Below are 20,490 nucleotides of genomic sequence, written 5' to 3' on the forward strand. Positions count from 1 at the left end.
CTCCACACACACCCCACCCCCACCTCTGCCTGCTCTTGTCCTATGGGATAAAAATAAAAATTAAAAAATACCTATATAGAATTAAATTAAATATTTTAGAGTTACTGGGATAACTTTCCATTCACATCTTTAAACACTGTAACAGGGTCACAGATTTGAGAGGTTTCTATGCTGCAGCAAAAGGACACCCATAAGAGGTTCAGGAAATCAAGATGGTGATCATGTTCGAAGCCATCCTATTTTTTTTAAAAAAAAATTTTCTTTTAAAATGTTCTATAGATGGCATTTGCCATCAACAAGATTAGAAAAAAATGTTTAAAAATATGTCAGAGAAATGTTGGAAATGTAAACACAAACCAGGTACTTATTATCATGTGTGGTGGACATGTGTTAAAGCAAGGCTATATTGCACAACAATCCACACTTGGTTAGAAAAAAATGTTAGAGAAACACATAGACTGTAAACCTGAATGTTTTTTACTAGGTATAATGTCAGAAAAACTTGATAGGCAAAGTACATACCGTACTTGATTTTAGTTGTGATAATAGCAGCAAGAATTATATTTGCACAATATTGGAAGAACAAAGAAATACCACCAGAAGAAGAAATAATTAAAAAAAAATACTAGACTGTGCGGAAATGGATAGACCTTTACTTTAAGGTTGAAAGAAAAAGAAGAAACAGAATATTTTCAAATTTGGGACCTATTTTATCAATGGTTAGAGAAAAGATTTAGGGAGTAAATAAGATACTCAGACAACATGTTTTTGTTGAATGAATACTATTGAATTCTGTTAAAAAATAATCAATAAAACTTTATAAAAAAATAAAATATTTTATGGGGGAAATATAAGATCGGGAAGATACGCTAAAGTGCAATCAAATATAACAGTGCTAATATAATGAGAACAGAATATTAATGAAATTAGTGACATTTGAAGAAATAAAGATATATCCATAAAATGTTAATATAGAACCAGCTCAATCATTGCATTATTAAATCATCTAATGCCCATCTCTCAGTTTTAATATAATATGTTATTTCAATTTAAGGATATTGAATGATTGAAGCCCTGCCTGTTTTCTGAGTGCATTGTGCATGTGATGCCAGTTAAAAAGAGAGTAGCACTTTAGCCACCAACCGAACCTTTTGACTCTCCCACCCACAGACATTATTGGCAGCAAACTATTTGTGTTCATCACACCAAGGCCCACACGAAGACAGGGCTTTTCAACCAGTGGTATGGGTACCACCTGTGGTACATTGGCACCTGGCAGGTGATACGTGACCATCCTAGAAAAGTGGTAGCAGGGGAGGGGAATGAGCTGAACCAGTGGCAGCACCGCACAAGCCTGAGCGAGAGATGGCTGGAGCTGCAGGGCTATCAGGGCTCAGCAGAAGCGCCAGGATCAGTGCTTCTTCAGGGCTGTCAGGGCTCAGGGGAAGCACCAGGATCAACGCCAGGCTCCAGCTGGAGCTTGGTGCTGATCCTGGTGCTTCTGCTGAGCCCAGAAGAAGCGCCGATCAGCTGGAATGTTGCAGCATCTCCAGGGTCTTGTGATTTACATTCAGATGCTTGGCAACTGATTCATATTTATGACAGTCACAGTGTCCCAGAGTCATGTGAAGTGACCAAAACCTGCTGCAACCACCCAGCAGATGGGGGAATAAAAACCAAAAAACCCCCATCCCACCCCCACTGTCAATTCTCAACAGAAATGTTCACAACAATGGAAACCCCGGACAGGAGGAAGAGTGCCACCGGGTGGGCAGGCAGGTATCTTGCTCGACTGTGGCTTGGGGGGGGCACTTTTTTCAGTGTCATTGTAACTTCAAACAGTCACTAAGCAAACTGTTGTAAGTCGAGGACTACCTGTACTTTATCACTTTTTTCCTCCCATGCATATAATCTCTTCAAGGATTATCTGCATGGGAGGGAGGAAGGGAGTCAGTCATCTCAATAGTAGAATTCATGAAAATAGCACCATTGTGTTATTTAATGGCATCTGTGGTGCTCTCCCAGTTATGGGCAGCCCATCCCTTTTTCTGGGTGATTTCCCTGACAGTCTCTCTCTTCTGACCAGTTCTTTGTTTCCTAATGTGTGCTCTCTTATGATTGTTCAATCTACGTCCTTTTTACAATTTTATTTTAACTTTCTGTTAACTTGGCTGCTTTAAATATAAATAAGAAAAAAAGAGAGAAAATCCCCTCCCCAACAAATAGAGAAAGATAAGAAAAGACAAGGAGACAACAGAAACATGATACCCATTGTGGAGGCCTAATTCATATGCTTAGAAAGGCATAAATTAAACTAAATAGCTCAGGGCTTAGTGTTGTGACCCTGGAATGGAGACAGATAAGAGAAATCAGACAGCTGTCCATCCTTCCGAGTGTGAATAGAATGGTATAAAAGGATACTGTCACAATAAATAACATTGTTTATTGGGCATGCTGATATTATCAGAAATTATTTCAACAGTATAAAAAGTAATATGCAAGCCCTCCCAATAATTTATCCAAGTATTTCAGTGTTTGGGTCACGCTGTAATTGTAATTTTTCTTTTCCCTTGCTTTTGTAATGTAACTAAACCAAATATATAACATATGTAAAGATGTTTCATTGGGTTTTTTCCTCTCACAGTCTGATAGCTAGGAGCGCAGTGATCAACTTAGCTTATTGCTGTAGAAATATACTTTTGTGGCATCTACCTGCAATCGCTTTGATCTCATTATAACTTGACTGTATGGATTAATTAATAGGGAACTTCTGTCTTCCATTATATTGATAGAGAATTAGTTCATAAGTTGAAAAAGAACATATCTCACAGATGCTAAATGTGGTTATTTTTCTTTCAGAAAGAGTTCTCCCCCTTCACTATCTCCTTTCATATATAATTCAAAAGAATATTCTGTACTGAACTTTGTAATACCCAGTTAACAAATTCATGGTTATAAAACCAAAATGAGACACTAACATAATAATAAATGACTTCTTGCCCATTTTAAACTTCCAAGAAAGTATGGTTAACAATAACTCTTCACAAGTATCCAACCCATTTTGGACCTGTAGCAGCCGGTAAACATAAAAATGATTTTTTTCTTATAATCTTTAAGATCATAAGAAAGACATTTAGTAGTCCTTAAGACTCTTAGTTATTGATTTGTTAATAGGAAATATCCCACTTTCTTACTGTAAATTGTAAATGCAGTTACAATTTTTTTTAAATAGTTAATACCTTAGAAATACAGTTAAACTGTTTGTATTTAAATGTAGATTTAGAATGAACTAAACTACATTTCAATACTATTTAGGGGTTTTAGTTGCTTCTAGTGCATGAGGATGAACTTGTGAAATCAAGTGGTGGTATAAAATATTAAAACCCTTTCTTACTCATAACTTCAAAGAAAAGAGTTATCAGCAATTTTCAGACAGGCTGTCCCAGACTACAAGTTTATCATAAGAATAATGAACAAATTATACTTATGTTCAAGCAACAGAGCTATAGCTAAGGTGACCAACATTTTACAATGAGAAGGAGGAAACAAATAAATTGAAGAAAAAAAGTGAGTCTAATGTGTGCGTGTGTGCCATGTCGTGTTTTGGTAAGAAGTAAACAAAGCTACTTGCATGCGGTGCACTCTTGCACACGGCACACACTCTCAAAACAATTCTCCTGTGCGGAGCACATGCGTCTCATAATCGTGTCTCGCTGCACTATACCAAACCTTGACGAATCGTCATGTCAAATACAAATACGTGACATCACATGCAATGGATTGGATCAGCATCGATCGAATATGGAGATTTACAGATTAGTCTTCAAATATCGAAAAGGAAGACATGTAGGAGGACACTTTTCGAGAGAGGACAGAACTTACAAAAGAAGGACTGTCCTCCCTAAAGGACGACGATTGGTTACCTTACTATAGCTAAAACTGGATCTAAACCCCCACACAGCGTCAAAGGTGCCACATAATAACTAACTGTGCCATAATGTTTTTTATCTCATTATTTCATTCTATAAAAACATTTGAAGTCCAAATATATGCCTTTGGCCCCCTAATCATATGGTAGCTATAATTTAGACAATGCCTGGGAGGTTGTGCTTTCCATTAAAAAACATAATATTTTATTAATCTGTTTAAAACAATTTAAAGATAATAGCACAGGAATAGCTCTAAGTAAATATATTGAGCTAACACTTAGTGGTGTAGTTGCCTAGAGCTGAAGGTGCTTGCCTCCCACTCTGAAGGTTGAAAGTTCGATCCTGGGCAGTGACAGATGTTCCTCTATCACTTTTTTTCAAAGACAAAATATCTAGTGGAAACTCCGCATAGGGATCAGGAGGGGCATCTGGCCAGTAAATATTCAGCTCCATTCAATCACCCCAACTCCACACTGATAAAAATGACTACAGGGACAAAAAAAACCCCAACAATAGTCTTTAACACTTAACTTTCCCCATAAACACAGTGAGATTTCCAAGATCTATCTCTATCAGTTCTATCTGAGATACTTTGGTAGATTTACATACACAAATGAAGAAAATTTCCTTGCAGTAGTTATTCCCAGATATTTAAAAAGATTCAAATAATTAAATGCCAATGTTTACCACTTTGTAAACCTTACAGCCTATAGAAAATGTATCTGCCATGCTCCAAGTAACCAAATCATTTGATAAATTATGAGATGTATTAGAAATAGATAATTATTAAAAATGAATTTAGGTACCATTGGCGTATAACAGTGATGGCAAATCTTTTAGAGACCGAGTGCCCAAAACCCGCCCCCACCTTGCACCCCCATGCCACCCCCTGCCCTGCTCCGCCCCCTGTTCTACCCACCCGCAGGGCCACCCACCACCTCCACAGCCAACCAATCGCCCAGGTGGCCCAGCAGTGCCATGGCAGCAACACCCTCCTCCAGCACCCCGCAGCATCAACTGTGTGCGACAGGGTGCGAGGGCAGAGTCTTGTCCCTGCTGCCTAGCTGCCATGTCCTTGGCTGCGCTGCTCCATGCAGGCCACGCTTGGGGGTGACTCTCCTCTGGGGGGGTTGCTGATGAGGAGGGGGGGCATGTGCCCACAGAGAGGGCTCTGATGTTGCCTCTGGCACGCGTGCCATAGGTTCGCCACCACTGGTATATAACAATAGTTACTGTGCCTCTCCAGATAGTATTTTGCCCCAAATATTTTCCATTTGGCTGACAAAATAGGCCAGCAGTTGTAGGATCAAATTAAATATAAGAAGGAAAAAAGGACACCTTTGACAAGTTTCACAAGCCATCTGCCCAGATAAAGGATAATTCCATTTGTAGAAAGACTAGCACTCACACATGATCAATTGGCTGACTTGCAATCACCTACTGTTTATTTGTTATAATCTGAGGACAGAGTAAGCCAGTCAGGAAAGGCAAGCTAAAATTTCTTCTATTTTGTGTTATTGTTTTTTTTAAAAAAGACAATGTTTAAGAGCTATGTGAATGAATCCTGAACTGTTTCACTCATTAGTGTGTGTTTCATTAATAATGCCTTGAGATCTTGAAAAGCAGCTGCCATAAATACTGACAACATTGGAATAAATCAGAGCTGCCAGAGTTAGATCATCAAAAGTCACATGATCACTAGATGGCAGCAAAGAAGTAGGGACAATTTTGACACCTTGCCTCCACCTAGTGGTCACATGGATATTTGCAGAGCAAAACTGGAAATACTAGGGTAGCTATAGCTCTATAGTACTGTATATGGCAAAAAAGCAAAAGTAACATATGATATTGGCTAGAGAGAGAGCAGTTTTGCTCCGCAATTGGCAGAGGATTGAGGTAAGAAATCTATGCACGCATGCAGTGTAAGTCAATCTCATGTGCTTATGGTGTGGTTCTGAATATATTGTATAATTTGAATTTATTACAAAATGATTGTCTCTAAGAGAAAGGGTATAAAAATGAAGTGTATAGCATTTGTGTCAGAAGGTGAAATAACTATATGAATGCAACGTTATTGTAGATTTAGTGACTTAATGAAAGCACGTAATATGGTGAACTGGCTTGAATTACAGAATGTTTTACAAAAATAAAACATGGAGATGAAGCTTGGTTGCTATAGGAGATATGGGTGATATATGATGTGTGGAAATAAATGAATTGCTCAGGAAATGGACACGGTTGAGAATGTGTGATGTCCATTTGGTTAATGTATATACAGATAAAGGCATTCTTCTGGAGATGTTAGACCTCTATGCAGATTATTGAGTGTTGTTTGTTGATAAATGCTTTGCAATGCACGCAAGAGCAATTATATGATGCAAGAAAGACTATGAATCTGAAATTAAAGTATTAAGACCAAGGTTGTTGTATTTGGTAGGGAAAATGAAGTAGATTATTTGAAGTCATATGAAAATTGAAAAGCTAGTGCTTTCTTGATAGAACTTTTTTCTCCCATTCAATAGCGTGTGATTCTTGGACAACACTTAGACAAGTCCTTCAGTTTTCTTGGCAAGGTTTGCCATTGCCTCCTACCTGGGGCTGAGACAAAGTGACTGGTACAAAATAATCAAGATGGTTTTGTGCCCAAGGCAAGCCAATAATCATGGTCTCCTGGTTGGTTTCTAGCTGGATGCCTTAACCACTGTACCAAGCTGGGTCTCACAGAATTTTAATAAAGCTAGATGGAGGAATTTTTAAAAAGTGTTCATGCTGGTAGAAAGATAGTACAGTCAGTCCTCGATTTAAGACCACAACTGAGTCCAAAATTTCTCTTACCAAGTGAGACAGTTGTTAAGTGAGTTTTGCCCCATTGTATAAGACCCTGCAATCATAGTAAATATGAATCAGTTGCCAAGCATCCAAATTTTGTTCACGCGACTATGGGGATGCTTACAATGATTGCAACTGTGAAAAACAGACATAAGTCACTTTTTCCAGTGCTGTTGCAACTTTGAACGGTCATTGAATGAATGGTTGTAAGTCAAGAACTACCTGTATCTGGTCTATTGTGAGGAAAAGATTTGGTATTTAGGAAAATTGTATTCACTTTATTATACACAGTAAACAGTGGTCTATAGTAAATTGTGGTTTATCTTACATTATCTATAATATCATACACCAGGAACAATATACATACAAGTGCTAATACAGCAGGATCCAACACACAGCAGTTACAGCAGAAAATGGAAGAGAGAACACATCTGCGGAGCCTTCGCTTTTATACAAGGCTCTTAAAGAGACACAGACCCAGCTGGCTCTTAAAGGAACATAGACCCTGTTGAGTCATTTCCATCATACATCTCACATTATACAAGCTGGTTAGCTGTTAAATTATTACCTTGGCAATGTCATGACACTGCTTTTGTCATTTTGATAAAAGCCTCCAACTCTGCAGATGCTTCTCTAGAAGTCTGTGCAAAACCAAGAAAAGGGAAGGGCCAAGAATAAATAGATGTTGAATGAATATGAAGTGAATAGAAAAAGTGACTTAACAAAACAAAAGTACATTCAGGTAGCTGGTCACAGAGAGAGGCTTGAATCACAAACATATGAAGGAAGAGTTAATAGGTTGCAACCAAGAAGGTCTAAAGCAAATGGAAATTGGATGGAATAAAAGACATCCTCAAACTGAGAGAACCATGGAGTTTAAAGAATGAAATTGTAGAGATTAAAATTAACTTGTTGTGTAAATGTTATAATTCTACATCTTGTTTCATTACTTTATAATTTTAAGTGCCTTGTCATTTCCACTTATTTTATTCATGGCCACCTTGAATTTTAGGAAAGGACAAGTCTATCTCCACATTTTCTCCCTTCTTACTTAATCCTTGAATTTCCCTCCTTGCTTTTCCATTATTATTCCAATACATTGTTGGATCTCTCCCCACCCCAAAAAAGTGATTAAGTATCTCAGATGGACTCAGCTAAGAGTTCAGAAGTATACATCCTTCTCCTGTCCAGAAGTGTACATCCTTTAAAATTCTTCCAATTTCATTCATCAAGGCTTTTGTGAGGTGCCTATATCACAATAAGTATTGCGATCATTTGCACCTAGCCCTGTCCTTGATTACTGCTAAAAGCTCAGCCTCTTGACTTCAGAACAGCTCATCAAAGATGTTATGCCTATCATGGTTTCTATGATTTCCTCACTTTTGTTTACATACTGATTTAGAGTTGACTTATGTGCAAAAAATGTGTAAAAGCCTGTTCCAGCATGTTGTAAAGAAGAGGGTATAGGAAGGGTAAAAGGGAGGTCCCTGTGCTGTGTTTCTCAATTCCAGAATTTAAAACATAGTATGATTAGTTTTAAATCTGATTCCACCTGCTGCAAATTTCCTGAACAGTCATAATTCTGCAGGCTTTTGCAAGGCTTTAAAGGGCTTCATTTGATGCTGGACCAAGCTGGTAAATGAGCCTGATTGAAATTATTTATTATGGGATGATTTTAACTGGCCTTGGTTGTGTGGGAAGAATCCAGAGAAAGACGTATTTTGGGAAATATTAAAAAGGCATAATATATTTCCCCAAAGGAATAATGGAGAAGATCTTTTAAAAAGACAGAAACCAGCCCCCAGAAATCAGCTCAGCCCCTAGGCAGAGGCCAGCTTTTAGAAATGCAAATCCAATAATCCTTTCAGAAAGGTTGGAGCCTTCCAGCTAGAAACTGAAGAAATTAGGAAGACAAAGACCCTTAAAATCTACATACCCCACACAAACTCTAACACAGAACATAATAGGATTAAACCCCCCCCCCCAATGCCAAAAGAGCACACTCAGACACAGGTCAAAATATATGACACAGGAAATACAAAACCTCAAATAGGAACAGGAAACAACCTCAGGAGCCCCAGAAAGCATAAAAGCCCACCATTCTGTTCCATGCGATCAATTATTTTTCCAGAGCCATCTTTCTGTCTGACTCTCCTCTTCAATAAACTATAACCTTCTTTCTAAAGCAGTCGCCATGTTGTTTATTACCGGCTTGGACTGGACCCGATGAAGATTTTTCTTTCAACAATTGTGTTGTGTCTTTGTTCTGTGTAATGATTTTTGTAGTAGTTTCAATTTTAGGTTGTTTGTCCAGAATCACAAGGTGTGAGTTGGGTGTTCTTATAAATTGATTAAATACATAAATAGCTTTACAGGTAGTTCCTGACTTAGAGCAGTTCATTTAGTGATTATTTGAAGCTACAACATCACTGTAAAAGTGACTTATGATTGTTTTTCACACTTACGACCCATGCAGCATGCCCACGGCCACATAATCGAAATTCAGATTCAGATTGGCAACTGACTCATAGTTATGACCATTGCAGTGTCCCGGGGTCATGTGATACACCTTTTGTGACCTTCTGATGAGCAAAGTCAATGGGGAAGCCAGATTCACTTAACAATTGTCTTACTAACTTATAAGGTGACCAACTTTTTTACAATGAGAAGGAGGACACAAATAAATTGAAGAAAAAAGGTGAGTCTAATGCGTGCGTGTGTGCCATGTTGTGTTTCGGTAAGAAGTAAACAAAGCCACTTGCGTGCGGTGCACTCTTGCGCACGGCACACTCTCTCAAAACAATTCTCCTGTGCGTCTCGCCGCACTATACTGAGCCTTGACGAATCGTCATATCAAATACACATACATCACATCACACGCAACGGATCGGATCAGCATTGATCGAATACAGAGATTTACAGATTAGTCTTCAAATATCGAAAAGGAGGACATGTAGGAGGACACTTTTTGAGAGAGGACAGAACTTACAAAAGAAGGACTGTCCTCCCTAAAGGAGGACGATTGGTCACCTTACTAACTTAACAACTTCAGTGATTCACTTAATGACAGTGGCAAGGAAGGCCATGAGTGGGTCAAAGCTCACCTAACAGGTGTCTCACTTAGCAGCAGAAATGTTGGGCTCAGTTGTAAGTTGAGGACCACCTGTACTTCTGTTGCCTTTTCTTATCTTGTGGCTTTCATTTCCCTCCCTCGTTATTTCCCTCTACTGCACATAATAAATGAAAAGAAATTTGGTTAATGGCTTCTGTCTGTCTGTAACGTGTATAAGTAAAATAAATGTAAATGTGCTAAATAATTTCATTCTGTATTACTCATTGCTGGGATGGGGAGAAAAAAGCCACCCTTAAAGTGAACATAGGGAAATAAAAAAGAAAATTGAGAGAATTGTCCAATGTGACAATGCATCTTTTATAAAATTGTAACTAATTACCATCTTGCATGTCCTGAATTTGGGGCAGGTTCACTTCTCTTTTTAATTCCACTGAAGTATTGGCGCACCAGTAGCCCTCCACTTATAATCACAAGCAGGGCTAGAATTTCTGTTGCTAAGCAAGGCGGTTATCGAGTCAGACTCCATTTTGTGATCTTTTTTTAAAAACCATGGTTGTTAAGTGAATCACTGCAGTGATTGTTAACTGAATCACATGGTCGTTAAGGGAATTCGGCTTTTCCCATTGAATAATCTTGATGGAAGCCAGCAATATTCTTAATGGAAGGTTGCAAATGGAGATGACATGACTCAGAAGACGCTGCAGCCATTGTAAATGCATACTGGCTGCCAAGTGCCCAAAGTTTGATCATGTGACTATGGGGATGCTTGCGACAGTCGTAAATGTGAGGACTGGTTGTAAGTCACTTTTCTCAGTGCTGTTTTTTTAATGTTCATTAAATGAATGGTTGTGATTTGAGGAATAACTGTATAGCTTAAATTGATTTCATATATATAAATGTATGTGTATATGTATATGTATATATGAGTGTGTGTATGTGTGTAGAGAGAGACACACATACATACTATATATATATATTGACTATTACTTCTTTATATTTTGAACATATCTTCGGGGAAGTATCCAAATTACAGCTTTTAGGCTGCAATATTACGCACTCTTATCTTGAAACAAAACTGATTGAATTTAGAACAGGTTTTTTTTTTAAATGGAATGCAAATTATTTTAAGTATATAATTTGCTATATAACTTCTGCCTGCTTCTAAAATGCTTTTTGATCCTTGCCTGAATGCATGAAATGTATGCAATGAACCTTTAAAATATGTAAATGTCAGCCTCAATGCTCGAAAAGTGGACATAAAAAAAACAACAACACATTTTTACATTTAATACATATAGTAATATATCAAATGTCCACCTAAATCAGGGCCGTTATTATGAAGTAATAACCAGTTTTCTGGCAGTTCCACCTCCTATTACCCTATCTTTTCACAAGCTGAGATCCTCTAGATATATCAAGAGAGCAGCTCCCAGAATTCATATTCAGACATTCTGGGAATGACAGCCCAAAAACACCTAGAGGGTATCAGTGGAAGAAAAGTTATTTCAGTGAAAGACCACTGGTGTTTTATTGCACAGCAGTGTTCATTTTTACATGTTGCTATTCTGCAGCCCAGCAAACCTCTTTCCTGTTGCATCCCATTTCTGCAACCTTGACTGCTGGGGGCGACCATATATTTAATGAAATCTGCTAATAAATCTCCAATTCCCTTTGAGTAAGCAATCCTGCTGCAGACTCAGCTTTCTGTCCCTTGACTTTACCAGAGCCCAAATAAGATTTGTACTCCAACAGGGTAAGCATTTACTTTATCAGAAAGCATATTAGCGTGGGCATGTCTCAGCATAATGTGTACCAAATCAGAGGGTATGACTAATTTGTTCTGCTCTTAAGTGGATGATAAAATGATTTAGACACATATAAATATATATGGGACATCAGGCACTTTAGGTATTACATGTTCTGTATCTCATCCTAAGCTTGTCAAAATCGGAGCGCTTTTTATGGATTAAATGACATTTACAGGAAAGACCTAGCTTTGCCCAGAACTTAGAAATATTTACCTAAGGGAAGAAAAGCTGATGGAAAATAAACATTGATCACACTGCAAGAAATTGAAGATGTAAACGAACATGAATAGTGCTCTGGAGTATCATCTGACTTTTGTTCATAATACTGCACTAAGTATTGGAGAGAATTATTACTTTCTTTGAGAGAGACCTTTGTTAGGACCAGGTTACCATGCCCCTTCATTGGCTGGATCCTAAAGATCACTTGTAACAGCTCAAGATTGATGGTGAATGTGTAGCTATTGCATACTAAATCCATAGAGAGAACATGGTAAGATCTGTTAGAAGTCATGTTCTCTTCCAATGAATAGTAGGACCTGGAAACCAATGGCAGAAGAGAATGTTCAGGTAGACAACCCCACCCACCCCAAGCTGGGACTTAGACACCTAAGGCGTCTCTACTTCAGGGTAAGTGCTTGTTCCAGCAACAATTATTTATTTTTCATATTTCTAGACCATCTCCCTCAAGAACATTAACTCCCTTTTTTTTTTTACAACCCAGTAATCCCTTAATTCAGGGTAGAGTCAGGTGGCTGGATGGAGCTGAGCATTTGCTGGCCGGATGCCTTTCCTGACACCACACGGAGTTTGCAGCAGATATTCTTTCTTTGCCCCCTGAGAGAGAAACATCTGCCGCTACCTAAGATTGAACTCTCAATCTTCCAAGTGGGAGGTGAGCATTTTCATCACTAGGTCACCATGCTGCTCTCCCTCAAGAACATCCGATAGTATTATTCAGGACTCCCCTAACTTTTTTCTGAGTGTCCTTTAATTGTTTACTCATAGACTTCCTCGAAATATTAGCAATGAATAACCTTATAGGCACGATGTTTGAAGGTTTCCAATAATACACAGAGAAATGCTAGAGAAATCTGAAAATTCCTTGGAATGCTCCAAAATTTCCCCCCTATTTTTTAGTCTAAATTATGGATGTGTTTGGAAAGCCAACCTTCACTTGTCTCCTTGATCCCATGCAGCTATATAATTTTTCTCATTTTACTATTTATTATAGATTTCTTTTCTGTTTTTACGACATCCACAGGCATTGCACCTTGTTTTTCTATATCTCCTGTGAAAGCTGGATGGAAGTGCGCTAATCTTTTCAATAAAGTAAAATAAAAATATAGCTCTACTTTGGGAGAAACTTGAGCTGCAATGCCAGCAGGTTTTATGCCAATAAATGCAAAGCCTATGTTAAGAACCCTGCTTATCCCTTCATATTCCCCATGTGCTTCTCTCCATGTTCCCTAAAATAAAATGGAAGGCAATTGGGGAAATGGCCTCAGGGAGAGCATTGCAAATAATGAGCAGAATTCTCTGTACTAGGAGGACTTACTTGGAATAAGGCATATTATGCAAAATGTTGTACCTGATAAATATATTAGGAAATACATGAACAAAATGTGCTGTTTTCTTTGAATATATATATATATATATATATATATATATATATATATATATATATATATATATATATGTGTATGTGTGTGTGTGTGTGTGTGTGTGTGTGTGTGTGTGTGTGTGTGTGTGTGTGTATATATATATATATATATATATATTCAAAGTAATGCCTCAAAGTCAAATCCAGGTCTACGGAACTGTTCCTTTAGATATTTGTGGAAACTCAACTACAATCTTAGGAATTACCAAAACTCCTTCATTTACAGCGTATACACTTGCTTTGGAGAATTTTGGCACACAGTTTCCATTTTCTAAACTGAAATTTAAGTGACTCCAAACTAGCAAACCTAATATTCTCTCCTTGAACTCTTTACTTATCTTAAGATTTCGAGCAGTAATAATTAGGGATCCCTCTTCTGTCTTTGCAATGCATTGCTCTTAAATAACTTCTAAAAGGAGGAGAAAGTTTATTCATTTCCACAAGTCCCCTCCCCCCTTGACACACATATTTCATAATTTCCGAACTCTCTTTGATCAAGAAGGCCATCCAGCACACCTGCACAATCAATCTACAGCCTTCTTCCCCAATTACAGCAGATGGAGCATCAATGTGAGTGTCCATCTGCCACTTGCTGAGATATCTGTCTGTTGTATAATTAAAATGGAAGTTATCTATAGAGATCCTCTCTGCCTATCAAATTCATACAGACCCTTCTCTATCAGGTCAGCCCTTGCTTTGACATTATAGAAAGTGCTCTCAGGTCTTCAGCTGTGCTGAGTTTCTGAAGAGCCACTAAGCTGCACCCTTGACCTGGCACTCACTGAGTAGATGTGATGAGCCATGTCTAACAGAGTCTCTACATCTGGACAGCCAGGTGGACAAAACCATAGAAGGTTTCCAGATAAGTAAGTGTTTAATAAATAAATAAATAAGTATACTTTTGCCAAACTTCTTTGGGATTGATCCAGCTAACTATGCTGGATGAAATGAAAATGCTGAGGAGCATTTTTGGAAGCGTTTTAAGACATTACTCATATGGGGGAAAAAAGGAAGTAACATGGAAATAGTCTCCTCTATTGTGTACTACTAGCCTTGTCTTTGTGATACCTAGATGTTCAGTGCAAAAAGCAACTAAAATGCATAAGTGTTCCGTATCCCTCAGAACCTTTCCTGCACATTGTGTGATATAAATCTACATACCAGGACTTATAGCAGGGTGGCAAAATATATGACCCATGTGATAATTAATTCAGATTCCATTCATGCTGGGATTTATGATCCAACAGCATCTGAAGGGCCACATATTATCCAACCTCCCTGGTAAAAATATTGCTGCATTTAGCACAATGCTGCCTTCTTTCAGTACATGGAACATTTTTCTTTGTTACAGAGTTGAGATTTTTCCAAACAGATAATTAAAAAATTAAGAAAAATCAGCTTCTCAGAGCTACAGGAGATATCCTAATAAGCAGAAATGTTCAAATTCTTTTTTTTTTCCTTTTTGAGTTTCCCTTTTTAAATAGAATAAGTGTGCTGAAACTACTGGAAGTTTAATGTGCTTCTTTTTATTTCTATTAAAAAAAATAGCACCAAATATCATCTTGCTTTGCTGGTCAATTTTAGCAGCACAATAGGGAGATGTGAAAGAAAAGGAGAATTATAAACACATGTGTACAGGGGTTGGGAGGAAGGCAAGACAGAAATTTGGAGATTATACATACAATAAACGTCTTCTCTGTCACTGCCTTTCCATCGCACAAGTCATGTGCCTTAATGCATTTGCATTTGTCAGCTATAATCCCAGCTATAAAGTGAAACAACTTCTATTTAGCAGCTGAAGCTGAGAAAATTTGGTTACATTTATGGTAAGGCAGCTTGCAGAGTAACTGTTTTTATAGGTGAAATCAAGTAAATGCCCAAAGCCCTTGACTTTCATGACCATAAAATACATTGTACAATTCTTATTAAAATACATTTTACATGTGAGCATTGTTATAATCATTTTCAGTATATTGAAATGCTATGGTCCAAGATTGTATGAGCATGTTCCACAGGTCTCAACTGACTCATAAGTGATATTATGCTCCAGCTAATTTAACAAATGTTACAAGTGTGAACATTAAAGCTAAAAAATAGTTTTACCATGCAATTCCTTCCTTCCTTCCTTCCTTCCTTCCTTCCTTCCTTCCTTCCTTCCTTCCTTCCTTCCTTCCTTCCTTCCTTCCTGTTATCTCTCTGCTAAGAAGAGAGATCATTAAATCAAATGAGTTTAATGGAAATATTCCATCAGGGTTTATACCCTCAAAACAAAACAAGAGAATATGTAACTTAATATGATGGTGCTGCAAAAAGCTAGAAAAACCAAAAATGAATATAGCATACAATCATAGACAACTTTCCCTAACTGTATGATACATTATTCAAATATATGAACATATTATATAGCTGTATGCATACATACTTGACATGATAAATTGATTAAAACAACAAGCAGGTATGATCCACAGCGATCCATGATCTTCACACAGAAACAATAGCCTGAAAAAGTTATTGGACTGGTTTCCTCTTTTGAAGCCAGAAGAGGGTTTGAGTGCAGATCATCAGAGTTTTTATGGAATCCATGGTGGATTTAGCATTTGAATCCCGAAATCCCAAAAGGCTCCTTTCAAATGCAGAAGGCTTCTGATTAAGTCTTATTTCCGCTTGTGTAATGAGGAGTTAAGCTATTTTCATCCATTATATTCACCCCAAGAGAATGTGCTCAAGGAATGTGGGTATTTAATGTGGAAATCCATTAAAGAAATGCTCTTGCTGGTGGACGAGAAGCCTAGTGGAGAATAGATGTATTGGAAGATTGAACAGTTGGGTACTTGGAGATCTCTGAGTTTGGTTGTTTCCCTGCAGATGTTTCATTACCAGGCTAGATAAGTATATGGAGGGATAAAGTTTGCTTGTGTGGTAGTTAACTTAATAATGCATTTTCTTCAAAACAAACAAACTCACAAAACATCAAGAACCCAATACAATCCTAGGTCTAGTGCCTGTTTTTGAAGAATTGCATCTCCAGGTTTCTCTCTGTAGTGCCTACTTCTGAGTGATATTTTGACTGAAGCTATTTTCTCACCCCAAAAATGAGGTAAGAAAAAGATACAGATAGTACTTAACTTACCTCCATTCTTTTAGCAATCGTTCAGTTACAATGGCACCAAAAAGAGTGACCTACGACCAGCCCTCACGCTTACAACTGTCACCGCCTCCACAGAGTCAAGTGATCAAAATTTGGGGGCTTTGCAATGGACATTATTTACAAGGACCGCAATGTTCTAGGATAACATGATAGCTATTTGCGATCTTCCCAGTCGCTTTTCAACAAGCACTGTCAATGGATTCATTTAACAGCCATGTAATTTACTTAACCGCTGCAGTGGTTTGTTTAACAACTGTGGCAAAAAAAAAAAAAAAAAGGTTGTCAAATCGGGAGCAACTCACTTAACAATCACCTTTCAAAACAATGGAAATTCTGGTCCCATTTGTGTTCTACCTGCAATCTATTGTGAGGAGAGAGGGCATTTCGATTGTATATTTTCAGATGGGCTTCTAGATAATTTCATTCTCTGTTTCAGGAAGACACACTACTCAAGCCGCTTAGGCACTTCTCTAAAAGACGACATGTAGGAGCAAAGAAGGAAAGTCAGGGGAGAGATCTATATACAAATTCTTGACCCGAAGAGATCCATGTTTGGGGATAATTTGTATCACACAATGAAGCAAGATGATTGTTCCTATTTTGGGTTTAACTGGTTTGAAAGAATTCCTATTGTATTTAGGAAGTCACAGAATCAAAGCAAAACAGTCTACTTTAGTTCAGGGTTAGGATTTGATCAATTTTAATCCATAGGGCCAATATAAGTCTCTCCCACTGTGATCCTGACATTGTTTCATTTTTCCTGGTCACATTTGTATTGATAGGAATACAGCTGTAAAAATAAATATTTAAATATAGATGACTATCATGGAAAAACCTTTAGGCATATTCCCAAGGAAATTTTTTAGTACTGAAACTCAATTTCTTATGTTTTCTATTTTTTCCCCCCTACAACTTATAATCAAGAGAGCTAGTGCACATAACACAACCCAGACATATAAAACAACTCAAGAAGCCAAAAATAAAATTGGCAACGTGTCCACAGTCCTTTGCATTGCTCTCTGTGTTGCCTTGTTCTCAGAGCTGTTTTCTTCAGGCTGCATGTAAAACATATTAAGCTTTCCCAAATACCCAGTTCTATTGCTTGGAAATGTAAACAACATTTCAAAGAAGCATGGCCACCTACTGCCCACATGAAATAAGAAGTCTATCAAATAAAGGAATTATCCAGTCTCTCCTTGACTATTTGTTGTTGTTGTTGTTGTTGTTATTCCCACACTTCCTCTACACTGCACTCCCACATACAAACAGTGGTAGAATTTGAAAAATGAGGTACCATCTCATTCCCTGGCTAAGTAAAGGACTATCCATTATACTTGTATTCTATCAGATGATGTCATTGCCATTGCTTTGAATAATGTTGTGCAGCCGGCTTCCTCTGCCTTCTGGTGGAAGGCCATCTGGATTCCATTTTACAGTACTGGAGGCATTAGCAATTGACCCTGTAAGCTTTTTGCAAACTTCTATACAAAGGACAAACTGGCATTGTCCTTTCCATAGGTTGCCACTGAAGATGATATCCTAAGATATTTTTTGATATAAGCTTTGTGTGTATGTATAGACATAGATAGATAGATAGACAGATAGATAGATAGATATGATATAGATTGATATATTCTGTTAGATTAACTCTGAATTGTTCTTCCCAGATTTAATATGGGAGCTTGCATTTTCTTCCTTTTAGTATATTTTTATGACTTTTGAGTCTCGGCTGTCTTGGATATTTCTTTGTAGTATTATTTCCCTACCATTTGCAACACATTGCAGCTTACACATCATTTTCAAGTTTAATTAAGGTACTACTCGCCAGCTTTTCCGCAGTCTTAATAAAGACTTCAAAAGTTGGTGTAAAACTAATATCTCCTTTACATTTACAGTACATCTTTCAGGGTAAAACCCCTGCAAATTTAAAGCAGAGCCTATTTCTGTATGAGCATATCTGGGTCTGTGAGATAAGCGACTAGCAAGGAATCTTTCTTCCTTCCGGTCCAAAGGCTGTACTCTACCCACCTCTGCACTCTGGCATGTTTTTTATTATTATTATTATTATGGATCATCACACAGTCAGCCAGATGTTCAGACTGGATTTGGCATTTTGTCTACCTATCGAGTCCTTACCCAGGACCTGGGATAGGCAGATGTGGATGTTTGATGGTATTACAGTATCGTCGCAGGATGGAAGCAGTTCCTAATAAGGCCGCCTTTTGCAATTGACTAATAGCGAATTTGTCAATGCCAATGGTGTTCAAGTGGTGCTCCAGTTGTTTTGGGATTGCACCCAAGGAGCCTATGACTATTGGTACTACCCTTGCTTGCTTTTGCCACAGTCTTTCTATTTCTATTTGTAGGTCTTTGTATTTTGTTATCTTCTCCAGTTCTTTCTCTTCTATTCTGCTATCTCCAGGCACTGCCACGTCCACTATCCAGACTTTTTTGTCTTTCTTATCGACACTTGTTAAGTCTGGGGTGTTATGTTGCAGGTGCTTGTCTGTTTGAATTCTGAAGTCCCAGAGCAGTTTAATTTTATCATTTTCTATGACTTTCTCTATTTTATGATCCCACCAGTTTTTGCTTACAGGCAAATGATATTTTTTGCAGATCTTCCAATGTACCATTGTTGCTACTTTGTCATGCCGCTGCTTGTAATCAGTTTGTGCAATCTTCTTGCAACAGCTTACCAAGTGGTCCACTGTTTCTTCAGCTTCTTTGCATAGGCGGCACTTACTGTCTGTTGCTGTCTTCTCAATTTTGACTTTGTATGCATTTGTCCTTAAGGCTTGGTCTTGTGCAGCCAGAATTAGTCCCTCGGTCTCTTTCTTCAATTTTCCTGCTCTTAGCCATTGCCAGGTTTTATTATTATCTGCTCTCCCAGCTATTTTTTTCATGTATTGGCCATGTAGTGCTTTGTCTTCCCATGCCTCTATTCTGTTCTTCATTTGGTCTTTCTTGTAGGCCAGTTTGGTCTCTCCAGTAGTCAGTAAGCCTTCCTGATATACTAATTTCAGTGCATCTTCATCATTGTTCTTCAGATATTCTTCCAAAGCCATTTTTTCTTCTTCAACCATCTGATGTACTTGTAGCATTCCACGCCCACCTATTTGCCTTGGTAGATAAAGTCTATCAATGTCACTGCGTGGATGAAGGGCATGATTCATTGTCATTATTTTTCTGGTCTGCCTATCCATTGCTTTTAGTTCTGCTTGAGTCCAGTCCACTATTCCAGCTGTGTACCTAATGACTGGGATTGCCCAGGTGTTGATTGCCTTTATGGTATTTCCTCCATTGAGTTTGGATTTTAAGATCTTCTTCACTCTCTTGATGTATTCACCTCTAATCTTTTTCTTGACTTCAGTGTGCTTGATGTTGTCAGCTTGAAGGATACCCAAGTATTTGTAGTACTCTTCCTCATCCAGACTCTTAATGTTATTTTCGTGGGGCATCTTGATTCCTTCAGTTTTCACTATTTTTCCTTGTTTGATAGTAAGTGTGGCACATTTGTCCAAGCCAAACTCCATTACAATATCTTGGCTATATATACGGACAGTGTTGAGCAGCGATTCTATTTCAGATGATGTTTTTCCATACAGCTTCAGATCATCCATATAAAGGAGGTGGGATAGTCTGGCAGATGTTTTTGATGTTTGATAGCCATGTCCTGAGTTATTCAGTATTGTTGACAGAGGAAACAGTGCAATAACAAATAGTAATGGTGATAATGAATCTCCTTGAAATATTCCTCTCTTGATATTAACCTCTCCCAGCCTCTCACCATTGATCTGCAACTGTGTCTTCCATGTGTGCCATCGATCTTTGCACAAATTTTCTGATGTTTCTATTGACTCCTGTTATTTCTAGGCACTTTATTATCCAATCATGTGGCAGAGAGTCAAATGCCTTTTTGTAGTCAATCCATGCCACATTCAGGTTGGTCTTCCTTCTCTTGCAGTTTTCCAAGATCATTTTGTCTATTAGGAGTTGATCTTTTGTTCCTCTGCTATTGGGGCGGTTTCCTTTCTGCTCAGGTG

At 38.0% G+C, this 20,490-nt stretch overlaps 1 long non-coding RNA gene across 1 annotated transcript in view; it reads right to left on the bottom strand.

Moving 5' to 3' along the window:
- Positions 1–20,490, bottom strand: part of LOC120310001 — a 41,155-nt gene that overhangs the window by 8,699 nt on the left and 11,966 nt on the right. The window lies entirely within an intron of this gene.

Source organism: Crotalus tigris, unplaced genomic scaffold (genome assembly GCF_016545835.1).
Source record: "Crotalus tigris isolate CLP2741 ecotype Arizona unplaced genomic scaffold, ASM1654583v1 scf7180000018101.4720394464:4744507, whole genome shotgun sequence".
NCBI classification, from domain to species: Eukaryota; Metazoa; Chordata; class Lepidosauria; order Squamata; family Viperidae; genus Crotalus; species Crotalus tigris.